At 52.3% G+C, this 19219-nt stretch overlaps 1 long non-coding RNA gene across 1 annotated transcript in view; it reads right to left on the bottom strand.

Moving 5' to 3' along the window:
- Positions 1 to 1614: 1614 nt before the first annotated feature.
- Positions 1615 to 19219, bottom strand: part of LOC145717604 (uncharacterized) — a 143587-nt gene continuing 125982 nt past the window's right edge. The window contains exons 3-4 of the long non-coding RNA XR_014140939.1: positions 3656 to 3712; positions 1615 to 3571 (exon numbers count right to left, since the gene is read on the bottom strand). This is a non-coding gene — a long non-coding RNA (uncharacterized LOC145717604). The remainder of the gene's footprint in view (positions 3572 to 3655; positions 3713 to 19219) is intronic.

The following is a 19219-nucleotide window of genomic DNA, read 5'->3' as shown; positions in this document are numbered from 1 at the left end:
GCAACCAAAACAAAGAAAATACAGAATATGTGTTCTGAACTATTCTAGGGACATGGTCTACAGATTAAAAATTTAAAATATTCTTGGAAGACCATTTGAGGTTCCATGCTTTAAAAATAGTGCTTCTATGGGGGCGCCTGGGTGGCTCAGCCGTTAAGCGTCTTCCTTCAGTTCAGGTCATGATCCCAGGGTCCTGGGATTGAGCCCCACATCGGGCTCCCTGCTTGGTGGGAAGCCTGCTTCTCCCTCTCCCACTCCCCCTACTTGTGTTCACTCTCTTGCTGTGTCTCTCTCTGTCAAATAAATAAAATCTTTAAATAAAATCAAAATAAAATAAAAATAGTGCTTCTAGTGAAGAGTTTAAGGAATGATACAATACATAGTATGTTACGGCTGAGACCACAGAAACCTGTGGATCCAGCACGAGAACATCAGCCACCCGCGTGTTAGAATCCTCTTTCCGGCAGCCAGCACCAAAGTTTCAAAAGCCCTGGTATACTGGGCGCCTGGGTGGCTCAGTCGGTTAGGCAACTGCCTTCGGCTCAGGTCATGATCCTGGAGTCCCGGGATCAAGTCCCGCATCAGGCTCCCTGCTCGGCGGGGAGTCTGCTTCTCCCTCTGACCCTCCCCCCTCTCATGTGCTCTCTCTCAAATAAATAAATAAATCTTAAAAAAAAAAAAAAAAAAGCCCTGGTATATTTTGCTTGATCTATTTAATTTTGAACAGAATCACATTTGAAAATTACATACAAATACATTCATAACACCTCAGGAAGAAGATACAATGGAACTAAAGCATTCTGGAGATTGAACTGTGGAAAATATAACCGTCACCTGTTGCTTCTGGAAGGGGCTGAAATGAGCCGGGGAATTTCAGGGCAACAGGACGTAAAGGGGGCTGTGGGCGGGAGAGCTGGTGCACCCGGTCCTCGGCACCTGAGCGGCTCGCGTGCATAAACTATATGAAGAAGGACGATGAACCCTAATGCAAACAACTATTCCATGTGGCTAAGTTATCCCTTTTAGGTAAAAAAAAAAAAAAAAAAAAAGTGGGTTTTTAAATTTCTGAAGTTGACTGAAAATGAACGGCTAGCCACCAGCAACACTGCACCCTGAGCTTCCCACAGCATCTTCTCGGGTCCCCACCAACTGCCCCCCATCTCCCTGCCGGCTCCCGCCAGAATTCAAACCAATCCTCCTGCTCGTGCAGCTCGGAAACATAGCCGGGCCACGTGCCCGCACCTACCCCAAGAGCCTCCTTCCCTTACAGAGAATGCAGTGTGTGCAGAGGCGACCACCGCAGCCAGCCCGCCCTCCCCTTGAGTCCGTTCTCAGTGACATCAGTGAAGCCGCTGCAGTGGGGTCTCCTGCCGCCTCCCCCAGCCCGCAACAGCCTCCAGCCACAGAGGAGGACCGCACCCCTCGGCAGTAGGACGTGCTGACCACGGCATCCTTATTCCCACCAGCAGCTTCCACGACACCCCGCTGCTCCCCGTGCCCTCTAGACCCTGAGTCCTTCCCAGCTTCCCTCCCTCCACCTGTCCCTGCCCTGAAACGTTGGTCTTCATGGGGTTCGGCTCTGCTCCCCTTTTCACCAGCCACCCTTCCACCCCAGTTAACCCCCCCGAAGCACCTGCCCACAGCAGCTCCAGCCCAGACTCTGCCGATGCCCCACCAAGGCATCCAACTGCCTCCTGGACGGAGATGAGCCATAAGCATGGCGTCAGCACCAGAACCTGGTCACCCGGGCCCGCGTGCCCAGCCCCACGGCTGGGGTCCCGTTGGGCCTTGAAGATGACACAACCCTCCCAACGGCCCAAGCAGGACCCGGGAGACAGCCTGGGTCCCTCCTTCCCACGTGCACTCCTGGCAGCCCACCTTCCCACAACCTCCTCCCTCCCGCTCTCTGGTCCCCACGCTGGCCACCGCCAGGATCATGGGGGTCCCCAGAAGACCTCCCCATCCCTGGTCCTCCACTCACAGTTCTCGCCCAGCCCCTGCACTGCGGCCTCGGGAGCTTCCAGAAGTGTAGATCTCAGCAGAGCCCTCCTGTGCCTTTCACAGCCCAAACTCCCTACGGCGGCTTACAGGGTGACCTGGCCCACCCTGACCTCGGGCACCGCTCCGCTTCTCGCCTGCCTCGGAGAAGGCTCTCCGCCTCGCCAGCTTCCCGTGGGTGTAAGAGCACATCCACTACCTGAGACCACCGCGCAGACCACCGTGCCCGGCCCCGAACCGGCACTCCACCAGAATTACTGTACATCTCATAGCACGCTGTTCTGCGGTCATCCTGTTGTCCAGCACATAATATGACGGTAACATATGGCAAAGTCTGAGGTCCTCCTGCCTTCCTACCCTCCCCGAGAAGTTCACACTTCACAAACCATAACTAAATTCTGGAAATAAGGAGACCTGACCGTCACAGACACACCTGCCCCATAAAGCAGTGTGGATGAGAATCATTTCCAGCTTCTCCAATACGATCCTTACTTGGGTAACATTTAAGCACAAAACGTGGATGATTTTTAATAATTTATATAATAGACATACAAAAGAGAGATGAGAGTCCCGATGTTCGATGACAACCTTTAGGATTTCAAACAGGGAGAAATGAGAATATATTTGTTGGGTGGGGGGGTAGTCACAATGTCATTTTAAAACTTGTGATTAATCTTGTGGGCATTTTCATAAATAAAATACCTACAGAATAAATACATGTAATTAGATTAACACTGAAATGTTAATTTATAAAGATTTAGATATAAATGTGATGTTTTGCTTGATTAAGAAATCTGAGCCATTAGGAAAACAACCTAAATGTCTACCGACAGATGAATAAAGAAGAGGGGGTGCGTGTGTAAATATATATATGAATATACATATATACATATACTTACTTACACACACACACCCTGGAATGTTACTCGGCCTTGAGAAGGAAGGAAATCCCACCTTTACCAACAACACGGGTGGACCCTGAGGGCCTCCCGCTCAGTGAGATAAGCCAGACACAGAAAGACTTATCGCCTGTATATGGAATCTAGAAACAACACCGGTCAAAGTCCTCAACACAGGCAGTGGAAAGCGGTTGCAGGGTGGGGTAGTGAGCGCAGGTTGGCGGAAGGCCACAAACCCTCAGCTGTAGGATGAGCCCAGGCTGCAGACCTCGCTGAGACACGGTGACCGTGGTCAGGAACACTAACGCGTGATGAAATCCGCCGAGACCAGATCCTAACCATCCTCAGCACCACCAAGGGAAACGTGTTGGAAGCTGACCAGCTAGACGGTGGGGTCCGCTCCACAGTGTGCACACAGGCTAGGTCACCGCGATGCACATGGATGCTGCTCACAGTTCTATGTCCATCATACCTTAATGAGGCTAAAGTTAAAGAGAGAAACCTGAATCACACCAAATATCTTATGTACATTTAATTTGTTTTCAATATTTTGATTCAAAATGACAAAATATCTAAACAGTGACAGAACTCCTTGTGTTCTTCGGCTCCTGCTGGGAGTCTTCCTCAGTCTGCAGAGCAGAGGTGAGTGCAGGAACGGTCTTCATGGAAGTGACCTGCAACGAAAGGAAGACCCTTAGAATGATCTGCGGCGGAGCCAGCGGCTCAGACTGCAGGCAGGGGGACAAGAGTGCACTTACCGCCGGGGTCCCGGGTGACCTCGCCCCGAGGGCACATCGGGGAAAGAGCACCGTCATCTGCAACCCAAACAGTGAAAGGTTAGCGGGCCACCCGCGCTTCGGGGTTCTGGCGTCGGACAGCACTCGCAGGGCCAGGAGGGATGGGAACAGCAGCGTCACCGGGATGGCGGGCTGGCGCTCGCTCGGGGCTGGTCTGGGCGCACCATGCCCCCCAACCCCACGGCCCCCACGTGGCCTGGCCACCACCTCCAAGCAGCTTCCATGCCACACCCCTCCTCCCAGGACTGAGCCTGGGCCGCGAGCTACCGCACCGGGGATGGCCGCTCCCTCTGTAACGTAGAAGGCACCCACTCTGGGGACAGCCGCACCCCGCGTCCCCATATCCCTCTGTCCTCCCCCAACCGTGTAAATTGAAATGGAGCCCGGGAGGCATTGCCCTGGCTTTAGTGTGGGAGAGGCAGCTGTGCACCAGGCAGGACCATAACGTCGGGAGGGTTCTCAGGATCGCCGAGGTGAGTGCCCGAGGCTAGGACTCCCCGTGCGCCGGCCGCCTCAGCCAAAGGGTCCCAGATGCACCGCGACAGCTTTCTCCATCCCATACTCCTTACGGCGCAGGAGCCTCACTGTCTAGGCGTCCATCTTCCACCTGGAGAAGGAGCTCCTTCGGAAGGGACCGTACGCTACAGATCTCTGCCATCCCAGGGCCCGGCACACAGCACGTTTAGAGCGAAGGTTTGCTAAACAGACAGGACCCCGAGAGGAAAGCATCACAAACAGCCTGCAGACCAGGTCCACAGCCCGCGCTGCACGGGACCCGGCAGAGCTGGGCAGTGAGGCAGGGCCGGGAGCGCACGGAGGACGGGGAGCGGGGACTGCTCCTCAGAAAGCCACCTACGCCACGATGTGAGAAGGTTCTAGGAGGACCCGGTTGGGGAGCCACGCTGACGAGCCTGGGTTCTCCCCTGGAGACAGAGCCCATGAAATCGAGAGGCTGCCTCAGGCCTATTTCCAGGTTCAGGTGATTGTAACTGCAGCTGCACATGTGTACCCACACACGGACATGTGAGTGCACACACACGTATGTGTAAACACACACGCATACAGTGACAGCATTTCTCTGTGAGTGTGCACGTGCGTGTGTGCGTGTGTGCGTGTGCATGTGCGTGCGCCCATCTGTGCATGTGTGTATGTGTGTGCATGTGCATGTCTGTGCATGTGTGTGCGCGTGTGTGCATGTGTGTGTGCACGTCTGTGCGTGGGTGTGCGCGCATGTGTGTGCATGTGCGTGTGCAAATCTGTGCATGTGTTGCGTGTGTGCATGTGCACGTCTGTGCATGTGTGTGTGCATGTGTGTGCATGTGTGCGTGCGTGCATGTGTGTGCATGTGTATGCATGTGTGCTTGCATGTGTGTGTGCATGTGCACATCTGTGCGTGTGTGTGCATGTGTGCGTGTGTGCATGTGCGTGTGCACGTCTGTGCATGTGTGTGCATGGGTCTGTGCGTGTGTGTGCACGTGCACGTCTGTGCATGTGTGTGTGCACATCTGTGCATGTGTGTGCGTGCGTATGTGCATGTGCACATGTGTGCATGTGTGTGTGTGCACGTCTGTGTCCATGTACACGTGCACATGTGCATGCATGGGGAGGGGAAAGAGGGGATCCCTGCATATCTGGAAAAAAGCAAAACCTTATAAAACATGGACACCTACATCACATGCATCCTGAATTCAAATAATTGCACGGTCATTCCAGACTGCATCCCAGGACTGCATTCCTGGCTTCTCTCTTAGTACAAGGACCCACGCTTACAGGTCAGGAAGCAGGGTCCGTCTTTAATCTCAACCATGGGGGCTTTAGGGATCATCTGGTCTAATCCCCTGAGACGCAGGATACCATGCAGCGCTCATCTTCTTGCACAGGTGAGTTCTGGAAAACTGCATGGTGACCTCTACCCCTCCTGCATGGGTACAGAGAACAAACCCACAGCAGCGCTCCCCTCCCCATCAGGTTGCGAGAGTATGGGCCACCTTCTTGTCACTCAGTTCTGCCTCAAACCCCACTGCCCAGCAGGAGAAAGTGATTCTGTTCAAAGGCAACAGGGACCCCTGGGGCACCCACGTCTCTGTGAAGGAAGAAACCCCACACCCACAGCTGCTGTCACCAAGGGGGACCTGGCAACACGGGAGGGAAGCTCAAGAATCTCCCACAGGGGAGTCACAGTCAGTTGAGAACTCAAGCCACAAGGACCTCATCCCACCCAGGCTGGACACAAGCTGTCCCCGCCTCGCCATGTGGCAGCCGGATGGAGGCAAATGGAGACCGGAGGCTGGAGGCCAAGAGAAAGAGACACAACAGCCCACGGCCAACCCCATTCATAATAAGGAGCAGACAGCCAGGAATTTGCAGAGCGTTTGGACAGCAACCTCTTCATGAAATGGTTTAAGTCTGAGCACTTGCAGATGGAAGGACTAAGCAGGAATGCACACGCTGCCGTGGGAGCGGGACGTCCCCCTGTGGTCCTGTGAGAACCAACTCAGGGACACGTGTGGCGGTGGACAAGCGGCTGGGTGCAGACGCAGGGCCTGCTGGCAACAAAACCACAACGCACGCTGGGCGCCCTGACCAGGCCCCTGCAGGGAAGAGCGGGAACTGGCCGTGTGCACGTTTACAGTCAACACACGAAAACAACCCCACTGAGAATCTGGGTCAGTCATTTCCAACGGATCATCCTGTCGGGTCATGACTGCAGAGAGGAAAGCGCCCCCCAGCCTGGACCCCCCAGCCCCAGCCAGTTACAGCCACAGAGCCCGGGCAGGTGTGAAGGAACACCTTCCACCAAACCCTCGCAAACGGGATTCTGCTTTGTATCTTAAAATACCCTGCCCTTTCTAGAAGTGAATCAGGACAGAGTTTCTGGAAAGAATCATCCAGAATTTAAAAGAACTCCTTATCCGTAAAAGCTAACATCGAGATGTGACCGTTGCACTTAGGAAGTGCCCCATCCAGATGCTCTGCTCTCCTCAGAGGGTGTCTGTCCCTTGTCCCTTGGCGTCCACGCTAAATGGTAGGTCTGTCAGTGACATCGTGTCCTTGGAGAGCCCAAAAGGCAGCGTCACACTGACACCTGGGAAGGAGCACCCGGTGCCTCGGTCCCTCGGTCGTAATGCTGGCATGTGGGGCCCCTTCTCTCCACACACCCACCACTCTCCACAGCCACTGCAAGCCTGCTCATGGGGGCAGCCTCCGATGTCCTCTCCATGGTGGGTTACACCTGACCACTCCTCCGGTTTGCTGATTTCAGTGGGAACGGGTGACCCTTCTTGAAGACCTTTACTGCCAACAGGGAAGGACCGTCTAGGTTTGCATCAGATTCTCTGCACCACCCCCCAATGGGAAGGGGATGGGCGGTGGGGGAGGGGGAGGACAGGGCTCGGGCACCTCGTGCCTTGGTCTGGACTCACCTCTGCACACGTGGCAGGGACTCGGGGAGGAGGTGACCCGAGAGGATGCATGGGGGCGGGCATGACAGGAAGCTGGACAGTGATGGGTCCCCACACTGCCCGTCACAAGGACAGGAAGCTGCCCGCGCCCCGGGCCCCACAGTGGCACACACGGTCACACTGGGTCCCCAGTGGAAACAAATTCTCAGAAAAATCATTTGAACTTAAGTCTCATGGAGTCTGTAGTTGAGTTCTTACCCATTTGGGGAATTATTTTGCCTCCTTATTTCTCTTTATCCTATCAATAGACAGTTTTCCCAGGCCTCTGACTGCCTGAGAGCAAGACCGCCAAGACAGGGTTCTGCCTGCCCACAATTTGTGGGTCTGTAATTAGGGGAAAATCGCTCTGCAAACTAGCCCGGAGAGGTTAGGTGCACTCGGCACGGCTAATCACGCAGCAAACAATAACGTCTCTGCTGTCAAACAGGCGCCCCAATCGTGCCGTGTCCCCAAGACCGTTTCCGTCTTCAGGAATCAAAGTGGGCCATTTCAACTATTCTTCCCTGAACAAACCCAAGATACAAAATACACTCTATATTTTATGCTGGGTAGCTTACTGATCCCTATATGCCCAAGAAAAATCAGCAATTCCACACATCAGGATCCTTCTTGCGAAGCCTGCACTCCGACCTGCTCCCAGAGCAGAGTGAATATGGACTCTATATAAACGTGAGGCCATCACGGGGGAGGAATTCTAGGATAAGCCAATGCCGATTTCCGCTCTAGATCGGACACTTCCTTACCAGCTGACCCTGGCAAACCCTTTTCCACCCTTGCCTCACAACCTCTCCATCTAGGAAAGGGGTAGACTAACCATGTGCCCTCCTGCAGCGGGATTCTGGTGATCACTCCACCTGCTCTCAGGGACCCTGACCAGCCACCACGTGAGGGATGAGGCGGGTGGACACCGGCCCCACGGAGCCACGCGAACTCACTCTTCCAGCAATCCCAAGTCTGCAGACGGACTGTGTACAGGGTCTCGAGTGTGGACCCTCAGGTCCCGCAAACCCAGAGCTGGATGCGAGCACCGTCCTCTGTGCCTTGTGTTCTGGAAGGACTCTCCCAACAGCCAGATAACCAGTCTCATCTTTGCCTCAGGCAGTCTGATGGGGTTTTGGTTCCTTTCAACTTGAGGACTCTAAGATCAGGGTGCTATGAGTACAATGCGGGGAAGGCCCACGGGCTGGTAAGAGTGATGTTAGCGCCCCCCACTCTCAAACACACGCCGATGTGGCTAACACGTCGTATGGTCACAACTCTGAAGACCCCCACCCGCTCTGACTGAGGGTAAAATGAAGGGAGATCGTGTGTGTGAAGATTTCCCAAAACTGTGGCTTGCCACATAAGGTCTTACTCCTTAGAGGAGGGACTGGAGCGATTTGCTCAGAGTAAGAAATCAGCAAACAAATTCTTGTTGACAGAGAGAAGCCCACCTTCAAGCCAGCAAGGGCTTCGGGGAGTCTGAGGACCCGAAACACATGTCTTTTTGGGCTCTGCTAAGAATTCGCGGCCACACTCCAGCATGCCTTCTCACCCCACTTCAAAAGTGGCTACTCTGGAGCCCCAAACCTTCTTAGTAACAGGATGACCTCCATGTATTTCAAAAGCAAATAAATGAACAAGTTCACCGACTTGCAAGACCCTCCACGGAAGCTGCCCCACCATATAAATGCTTGAATAATTGTAAATTTACTTTTTACTTGAAAATGATGCATTGACTCTACAGAAACAGCTTCATAGCCGTCAAACGTCAGTATCGTGTCCGCATCCTGGTGAACGTCTCACGTGTTGACAACTGAAATACTGGGCCCAAGTTCACAAAGTGACTTCACTGCACTCCTGGAGAAGCGGTTCCCGTGTCTCCCTCCGCCTCCAAGCACACGCACAGGCTGTCCCGGGAGGGGGGCCAGCAGTGGTCTGTCCCCTGTGTGGCATCGGCGCTCATGCCCAAGGCCAGGGTGTCATCAGCGTGTCTCATCCTGAGCCGAAGGCGGCATCGCCAACCCTACATCTGTCCCTAGCTAGGCAGAAGCAGCAGGCCAGGGAATATGGCCAAAACGTAAATTCTACTCATTCCTATAAACATAATCACACCAAAGCAAACTCTAAAGTAGTCAGAATCCGAAGTAAAATAAGCCACATCCCCTACAGACACAGGGATTACTAACTCACCTTCAAACCCAGAAGCGGCCTCCACCAGCAGATGAGGACAGCAAGCTGGTCTCGAACCCTGTCCACAGAGGGGAGACGTTACACTCAAGACACAGAGAGAATTCTCTTCTACATAAGATTCTGGGCGAAAATCTTACTTTGTGGAGTTGTCCTGGGTGGTGAAACTCTGCGGGGAGACACACTGGCCCAGGTACCATCACCTCAAGCATCCTGGCACATGAGGTAGAGAGGTTTCTGGGCTCCCACAGCGAGCTGCCACCCATACATACGTGTGAGAAGGCAACGTGACACGGCGTGTTTCTCGGGTAGGAAACTATAAAAGAATAATGCCTGTGTGATAGCGAGCAGTCGTAACAAGGGTGACGGGACTTACACGCACTCAAACGACTCTTCCAAACGGGACAGACCAAGAGCATGTGTAACGGGACTGACCTGCTCAGCGGCTTCCTCCCGGGCTTCAAGAATATCCGACACCCATGAGCGCCGCATCTGGCTCCCCGCCGGGAGTGCCGGGCCCGCCTTCCCACCGCTCTTCACACCAGCTATCCCGGCTGCACCAGCTCGTCCCGGAACACGTTGCATTCCAAGGTTTGGGATGTAAATCGCACGCAACAAGGCACCAAAGAGTTCTTTAACGGGCAAGAAGATGAAATCTCAAATAGTGGTATTTTAGCTGAAGTGACATTGGAATGTGTCTCCTCTGAAGTAAAAAAACACTTCCAAGAATAAGGTCTAGAATACAGTAGCCAATTAACGTAAGAATTGCGAACTTTGGCTAAATATCACGCGCTGCTTGATGCAGGGGGCTCCAAGTCGATTGTGAGGATGAGTTCACTTTGATTCCTGCCCGGAGGAACGTGTCTTTACAGCCCCATTCGTGCAGAGTGGGACGAGAACCAGTCTCCAGGCTCTCTGGCTGCTGGGGCTGCTGGTCAACCCCAGCACCGCACTTTCAGGGCATCCAAGAGCTGGTGAGCTAACCAGCGAGACGCGAGCTGTGATGTCTTCCAGGAGAACTTCCCAGCTTAACGCAAAATAGAACCCCAGGGACATACCCTGTGGTCACAGGACCTGCTCAGGTCTCCTCCTTGGTAGCCCGGTTCACTCACGCACTCCGCGTCAACCTCTATCAGAGAGAAGAGCCCTAACCGTGTGAGCGCCTGGACCGGGTGCCCAGAGCAAAGCACAGGGGGCAGTGAGGACGTGGGTCAGGCATTTCCTGTCAAAGGCCCTTGAGGAGAACGTTCTCTGCTCCAACCATCACGGTAGCAGGAAAACACCCCGGGCAACACGGAGCAGTGGGTGGAGCCGTGCTCCGATACCACTTTCTTCAGCACACAGGTGGTGGGAGCCGGAGCACGGTTCGCGGGCCCGGAGCTCAGGCCACCCGAGGGCTGGGACAGATGAGCCAGCGCTGTGCCGAGACTGAGAACACGTCCCCAGCAGAGGCGGGTGCAGGGACGCTCTCCAGCAGCTCTATGTGACGCCAGGGCTCACCGTGCCCGGTCATGGCAGAGAGGGACGGCACCAGCCGTCTGCTTTCTTGGCAGGGACGCACCAGCATGTCCCACATCAGGGCCACTCACGGCAGCCGTGAACGGTGGGCGGGAGCACAGCCAAGACCTCAGCGTGGAGTCATCACAGCCCCACCCGCTCCTATCCCTTCTGATGCTTCTTCCCTCTCGGAGAGCCCTGTTCCTCCCCTCACGTGCTCATCCCGAACGTCCTTCAAGACCCGGGTCCAGCCCCGGCCCCGGGGATCCCACCGTGAGTTCCCGCTCGCTGGATCTCTGCCCGATCGTGGGCTCAGCCACACGAGCCAGCACACGAGCCTCCGCACTCCTCTCGGTTCTTTCACCTGTGCGTGTGCTTTTTCTCATCAGTTCACAAGAGGCTAAAAGGCTCTGCTGTATTCCACATGCAGGACTACCCAGTAGGCATTTAACAAACGCTTGTTCACTTTTTCACACCCATGATCTAGTTCAAATTACATACAGATAGCCCCTGACCGCTCAGAGGAAGAGGATTAGTGACACGGGTCTTTCAACAACCGGCAATAAATCCTAGTGTGCCAGAGAGAATGGGCATCTGGGGGCCAGTCGGACCCGGGGGGCATCATGACTCAGCCTTTATTAGCTGCACGAAGATGGAAAACACCTTCCCTGCCCAGGCTTCTTCCTGCGTAAAGTTGGAATGACCCTGGCAGGGGCCTCCGCACAGTGTCAGGAGGTTAAATAAGATACACATTTTAAATCATCAGGCATCTAACAAGCACCCGGCTGTTCCCCTGACCTGCACCGTGGTGCGGCGGAGGGAGGCTTCGGTCACCCACCGCAGACAGGCGCTCCAGGGGGCACCGGCCTCCAGAGCCAAGGCATGTGTTTGGGGCACTTTTTATCCCAAAGATGTACAGTTTTTATTTTTTTTTTAAGGTTTTTTTATTTATTTGACAGAGAGAAAGACAGCCAGAGAGGGAACACAAGCAGGGGGAGTGGGAGAGGGAGAAGCAGGCTCCCCGCTGAGCAGGGAGCCTGACACTGGGCCGGATCCCAGGACCCTGGGACCATGACCTGAGCCGAAGGCAGCCACTTAACGACTGAGCCACCCAGGCGCCCTGATGTATCAGTTTTTAAAACAGGTTTCCATCAGTGCTTTCTTGTTTAATTCCAGACACAGAGCAAACTGTAAGAAGTGGGCAGGTGTTTAAGCTCATCAGCGATGGAAGACAGTGTGGTCAGAGGAGCAGGTCACGGGACGGCAGCTCAAGAGTCAACGTCAGGACGCCACAGAGCCCAGCTCGGGGCCGATCCGAGAAAGCCGGCAGCGGGCACAACGCGGCCAGGCTTGCAGGGGCTCACCAAGCCCCTGGCCCTCGTTCATAGAGCCCATATGCATCGGCACCAAGGCCATGTCTCCCCTGAAAGCCACACTTCCTGTTCTGATCCACTCCGGGAACCAATCTCGAACTCAGCATGTGCTTCCATATCCATCTACACATGATGAGCTAAAGAACGAGAGAAACCCCCTTGACAAAATACCCACAAACCCTATGCAAAGTCTTTTCCCGGCTCCCAACTCCTCGTCAGCGACTCCAACCCCCAGGGTCACCTGTCTGAGCCCCATGCTTCCAGTCACACCTGTATTCACACCCCGAGGGAAATCACACCCAAGTGCTTTATAGTTGAGATTTCTGAGGTTTCAGTCAAGTGTAACTGGGGGCTGTTAAAACAAAAAGGCTTCAAAACCCTCAGGAATTAATTTCAAAAGGAGAAAGAACAGTTAAGTATGGCAGGGAACTGAGAAGGTATTTTTCTGAGGTCCCTCAAGTCACACCCCTGAGGTGGCCGCCTCCTAGCTAAGCACCCCCACTCACTCAGATTCTTTGTAAAAATCCCATTAAGCTCCACTGAACATCTTTAACAGAACAGGAGGAAAACACCACAGGCAACACGGAGCAGGCTATGTGTGTGCACAGACGCGCACATGTGTGTTTATACCCTAATAGCCGGTGATTAACCAAATGAAAGATATTCTTAAAATAATAGTCTGTTGGATATAATTCTTCAGCTCCTTGATACTAACTACAAGAACAACTGCAATGAAGCCGGAACACTCTTTTTTAAATTTAAAGCAGAACTTGGAAACTTGTTTTGAAAGACAAACTACATGATTATCCTTCAGTTGCATGAAATCAAGTGTGCAAAAATGCAAGCACCCTAGGGGCTTGTTAGTGACAAACCAACGTCCAGCACAGTTTCCTGTAAAGCTCTTTTGAGAAGACAGATGGGCCTTTGCTATTGATTATTCTCTCATTTAGATAATAATCTCTAAAATGAGTCTCACTTTCCCTTGCAAAGTGCCAGGGTTATGTAAGCAAGGGCTACATGTGCCTCAAGACACAGGAGACATGGCCCGTTTTGCACACGGGGCAGGTTGAAATGAACGGGGTGGAGGGATGGCAGGTTCTTTGCAATGCAAGTTCCTAACAGAATAAAACCTTTGAGTGAAACCGGGGTCATGGACTCTGCTTCCTGCTGACATGGACTGTGGCTGTCCTACTCAATCCACTTCCCCTGCAGCGGCTTCAAGCTGGGGGCTCATCCCACACAGAGAGCTCATGTCCTCACTTGAATTTAGACATCCCACTTCATCATTCACCCGTACGGAAAACCTCAGCGCATTCATCAAGGTCTGTTTCGGGTATTAAACTCCGGATGACGACCAAATTTTTGACAGTTAAATCCTCCTTCAAAAGATCTACTCTGTGCTCCTTGGGTCAAGTAAGCCGTTATAGAAACATCCAGTCCTGCTCATTACCCAGTTAGCTCACACGAGGTCTCTGAAATTTCTAATAAAATAGAAACCGGGTATATTCTCGATACACATGTAGACTGGGCCTTAATTAACAGAAGGTGAATCTATTTCAGGAAGGCCAGGAGGAATGAGCGTGAGGGACAATAGGGCTGGGCAGGCAGGGAATTCGGGGGCCGAGGCCCCTTGAGGAGGCAGCTCACGTTATAGTGAGGATGGCCGTTGGACAAAATGAAGAAGAGGACCCCGATGCTCGGATGTGCAAGTCCCACGGCTGCAGCAGCCCCCCCCCACATGCCGACGACACACAGCCCCTAAAATCTCATGTAAACAAAGGGGGTGAGATTACAGGCACATCCCCCTGAGGGTCTCTGGGGGGTCCAGGGACAGAATGTGAGTGGCCCTCATGCACTGGAGGCCTCGGCTCCCTGCCCTCCCCTGCTCCTCGCCGGCGTCTGACGGGGGAGGGAACGGTGGTTGTACGGCCCGTGCTCTCGCTCATTTGGTTACCGGCACCCCTGCAAGGAAGGAATGGGACGGCCAGGCCTCCCGGGGAAGCAGCCAGGGAGCAGACCCACCACCCTGAGGGGTGGCCGTGCAGGGCCCTGGACGTGCTGATCTTCATGAACACACAGTCCTTCTCGAAGTGTAGCTGAACGTTCGCTCACTCAAGATGTACTGAGCACGACCAAAGGGGAAAGGAGAGCTGCCCCACTGACGAAGGCATGCCCGTGCTAAGCATCTGGTAGGATTTCAAGTCACGTTCCTACGTGTTACACTTTATCTCATGTGGGAAGAGCCAGCCATCTAAATTACAACGAATCAGTAAGAAAATATGATTTTACGCACAAATATTCACATTGTTCCCTTTTCAAGAATAATTCTTATTAAAAGTTGTTACAAATTACTATGATCATAATTATGTTAAAATCACACAATACAATTAGTATCAGTTCTCACTATCTCAGGGCTTTGTATACATTAATACATACTAGTTGAAATACAAATGTGCAAAAAAAAAAGCTAAAATAGTTCATCTTCCTCATAGAAACTAATGGCAATCCAATTTGCAAACAGCCTTTTTAAAATTTTTGCAATAGTTCTAAGTGGTAACTGGCATTTACATCTTGATCAAAATCTTGACCCTCAATTTAAAAAATACTTCCTAATTTCAGAAATAAATAAGTCTGATGGTGAGACAGATCAAGATCTGGCTTCACTAATCAATTTGGATGAAAAATAGGAAATACCTAAAACCTTATTCTAGCCTGGAGAATATATGTCGTTTTCAACTAATTGCATGAAAGCATGCATTCACAGCTTCCCTAACCCATCAGACTGCAGAGAACACATCAGCTCCCATACACGGGGCACCTGATTACCAGAGAGACAAGGCTTCTTCAAAAACCAAGAACCAGAAAATATGTGTACCACCCATCATAGCACATTTTCTCTTTTAAAATGCCTTTGCTAAAAAATCTGAGAAACACAAATTCTCTTATTTCAGAGCTTAAAATAAACCAAAAACCTTGTTCCTAAAATCACAAACAACTTTAGTTAAGACACAAAATACATTTCACGCCATGCCCAAATCAGCTGCCTTCCTATATGGGGTTTCTTTTATAAGGCTGCCAGGTATTTCTACTGCTGATACCCGATTAGATGCTAGAGCCAGCGAGCCAGCCCGCCGACTTGTTTTGCCCCCCTACCCCAAAATACCCATGAGAAAGACTCCCACTAGCACCTTCATCTTAAGGGGCACACCCATGACATGAGGCAGTCACACTGACCACACGGATGCAAGGGAGATCGGCAGGCTCTGCATCCGTAGTCACGGTATCGAACCACGGAGACATTTTCCCTGCCGGCTGTAAATCTCCTCTGTCCACGACTAAGATGTCTAGTAGAACTCATCAGGAGCTATCAATATTAAAAGACAACATAGTATAAACTTGTGGAATCACTATGTTGGACACCTGAAACACATGTAACATTGTGTGTGTCAACTAAAAAAACTGTGTCACAAAAAAAAAAAAAAAGAATTGCCCATGAAAAAATAAAAGGCAGCATGAGAATGCCAGTTCTTTCTCCTCACAGCACCTGTTACCTCGCAGGAAATGGCATGCGAGCAGGAGGAGGTACTCACGACAGCTACCTACGGCATCCTTCCCGTAAGGCACCTCTAGAAACTGCCCAGCACTGGACATGGTGAAGTGAGAGCCATTGCACGCCCAGGTTCGCCTGGTCTTGGGCCACACACGTGATGCCCATGGGACACAGACGTTCGGACGCACCGCTCCCTTGAGCAACGCCGATCCCCGCACAGCAATGCTGGCCTGCTGCCCCGTGACCACCTCTAGAACCCAAGTTCTAATCCTGCCAGTCATAGAACATCTGGAGCACTCTCCCAGGAAATACCTTTTGGGACTAAACTCCACGAGGGGAGCTTGGTGAGAGTAGGACAAGACAGATCATCAAAGCTGTGGGGTCTGAAATTCCGGTGGCAGGGGCACCATGTAAACATTAGGATGCATGCCCTGCTCGGGAAACAATGCAGGCATCGACTATTTGCAGGGTTGCCTTACAAAGGAGGAGGCTGACTTTTCCATGGCATTCTTTGAAGATACAACTTTCTCAGTGGGAGTCACAGGAAGAAGCTTCACTCCAACAAAATCAAGGTCAACAACTGTCCCCTTGTGAGCTCAAGCAAACACCCACTGTTAGGGAATCAGCAGAAGGGATTCCTCCTTGCACGTGATGTCAATAATTTTCAACCAATGTGCTATAAACTCTTCACAGATCTGCCAATAAGATGGTTTTCAACTTATTTTGAAATAATTACAAATGCACATGAAGATACAGAGGAAGTACAGAATGGCCCTGTGCACGCCTCCCCGGTGTGGACACCTTACTCCCCACACCCAGGAGACTGGTAGGGACACACTGTGTGGATGGTGATACCGCCATGTTTTCACGCGCGTATTTCCGTAACCAGCCCTGAAATCAAGATGCAGAACCACTCCCTATGGTGTTACTCCCCTCTGCTGGGGAATTTTGATCACTATGTGATATTTATGTCTTCACACAGTTGGAGGATATAAAACATGACAGCGTTTTGACAGTATGACAATTCATATACAATATCGTGCCAAGTGGATCTTACAAGTAGGGTAGAGAACAATGCTGAATAGCGTTCAATTTGCTGGGGTAGTGTCTACCTGGCACCAAAGAAAATTTCTGCATTTGCCAGAACATGGTCATAAATCCATTTGATAGTGAAATAAGATGGATAATTAGTTCTACTCCATGACGGATCAGAAGGGTTAGCAGGATGGCTGTGGACAGAGTCCGATTTCTTCATGTGTGCCATCTCAAACTACAGGTATCACGAGGCAAAAAGGCTGAACACATGCATCCAGGTTCCAGAATACCCCTTAAATGCCCTCCTTTTCCACATGCTAGCCCTGGATTGCACGTCACATGCCAAGTCCGTACCAGAATTGCATGGGTGCTTGAAAATCCAGGGCCTACCTGCAAGCAACAATAATCTCAAAGCACAACTCAAAGTAATAACGGGATGTTGCTTTAGCTTACCCAGTTTATGAAGATAAGAAACAAATTAAAATGGGCAAACACTGGTAAGGCTGCTGTGAGAGGCTCATTCATATTTGCCAGTGTCGACATAAATTTGTGCCTCCCGAGGGGAATACAGTTTGGAAATATGCATCAAGAGTTGCAAACATGCAGAGACTTCCAGCCAGTATTTCCATTTCTAGGGACAATGCTAAGGAAATTTCATTAGCATAGGAAAGTTAGAAATTATGGTTTTAATATTATAGAAGCCAAAAAATTAAAAACAACTTAAATGTCAGCTCCGTTCTCACGTGCACTGGGCCCTTACCTCATGCCGGGCACCACCATGGGGATAAAACATGGGTATAAGAGACTTAAAATATATTCTTGGTATTAAAAAAATTCATAATCTAGGGGGGCCACCAAGTAAAAAAATAATTTCAATAAAACATGACAAAAATACAACTGAGAAAAGCTTCCGTGGTCTGCATATCCTCCTCGACAGAGCGCTGTGTCCTCACTCACTCAGTGGATCCCACTTGGAGCCCAGCCGCAAGGCTGGCAAACCCAGGCCATGCTCCTGGAGGAGCCAAGGGGCTGGGGTCAACGGCCCTCGGTGAAGATGGGCTGCCAGCTTCATGAGTGAGCATCCGGCCATCCCATCCCAACAAAGTTCCAGCGCACCACAACCCTGTCACACACCAGGGCCAAGGACCACCCCACGGAGCACACTTCTCCCTCAGCCCCTGGAAATGATCAATGGCGGTTGTTGTTTCGAGGCACTAAGCTGTGAAGTGCTTTGTTACACAGCCATCCATCAGCACAGGAGATGAATCTGTTAGAAAGTGACGTGGTCAAAAGAACCCTCCGTCCACCTGCAGACACGTTAGAGTGGTCCCGCTAGCAGCCTGCCGACGGACGTCTGTAACAGGACTCCAGGCCTGGGGCTCATCGACAGTGTGACCGATGAAGGTTTACCGTCTTTTCCAAGCACCTGTCAAAACGAGCAACCACAAACGCCAGCCACAGGGGAGGCCACAGCAGCGACCAAGTAGGAGCAGACAAGGAGGGCATCTCGGGTACGCAGCTCCCACATACACACAACGACCACCTGCTCCCACAGGCGTGATCACATGTCGGGTGAGCCAGACCTCGAGAGCCCCCACCCCAGCCTGGCAGGTGCAGCCATGGCAGGTGAGAGCCCACTTGGGAGTGAGGCAGGACCTCCAGAGAGTATCTGGAGGCACCCCTTCCATGTGAGATGAAGCGGGGTAGGAGGACTGGCTCTGCCCACCCGCGTGGCCGCGTTCCTGGCCGGCACGTGCCTCTAGAGCATAAGACAATGTTGATTCCGAGCTGCAGCTCCAGGTCACTATAAAAGCGTACGTGGGAGCACAGAACACGCGGTATTAACCAGCACATTAGCTTGATTTACTAGCCCTGGCTGTGCAGATATGGGTGCATGTGTGTGGTGGCCCCTCACAGAAGCCACAGCCAATCCACCCCGTCACCGGTCATGAGCTCCTTGAGGCTTCCTCTCAGCCTCTGCCCATCTCCCTGTATCATTCACGACCCCTCATTTTAGTTTGGATTGTTCCCTTTTTAGGTCCCTTAAAAAAACGGTAATGGATTTAGGAACCAGGGGACACTGCCAGGTGCAAGTGGACTCAGGCTTTAAACCCCACATCACAACCCCCCCCAACGGGACACCCCCCCACGGGAAACAGCCCCACGGGACACCCCCACATGGGACACACCCCCAATGGGACACACACCCCCACAGGACACATGCTCCCCACGGGACATACAGCCCCCCCAACGGGACACATGCACCCCATGGGATACACCCCCCATGGGACACACAGCCCCATGGGACACACAGCCCCACGGGACACCCCTCCCACAGGACACACACTCCCCCCCCATGGGACACACAGCCCCCCTCCACTGGACACATGGCATCCCCCCCACGGAACACCCCTGCACGGGACACCCCCCCACGGGAAAC

The sequence above is a fragment of the Leptonychotes weddellii genome, chromosome 2 (genome assembly GCF_054177405.1).
Source record: "Leptonychotes weddellii isolate Sample4059 chromosome 2, ASM5417740v2, whole genome shotgun sequence".
NCBI classification, from domain to species: domain Eukaryota; kingdom Metazoa; phylum Chordata; class Mammalia; order Carnivora; family Phocidae; genus Leptonychotes; species Leptonychotes weddellii.
Note: the sequence above shows the minus strand (reverse complement) of the source record. Positions and strands in the feature narration are given on the sequence as shown.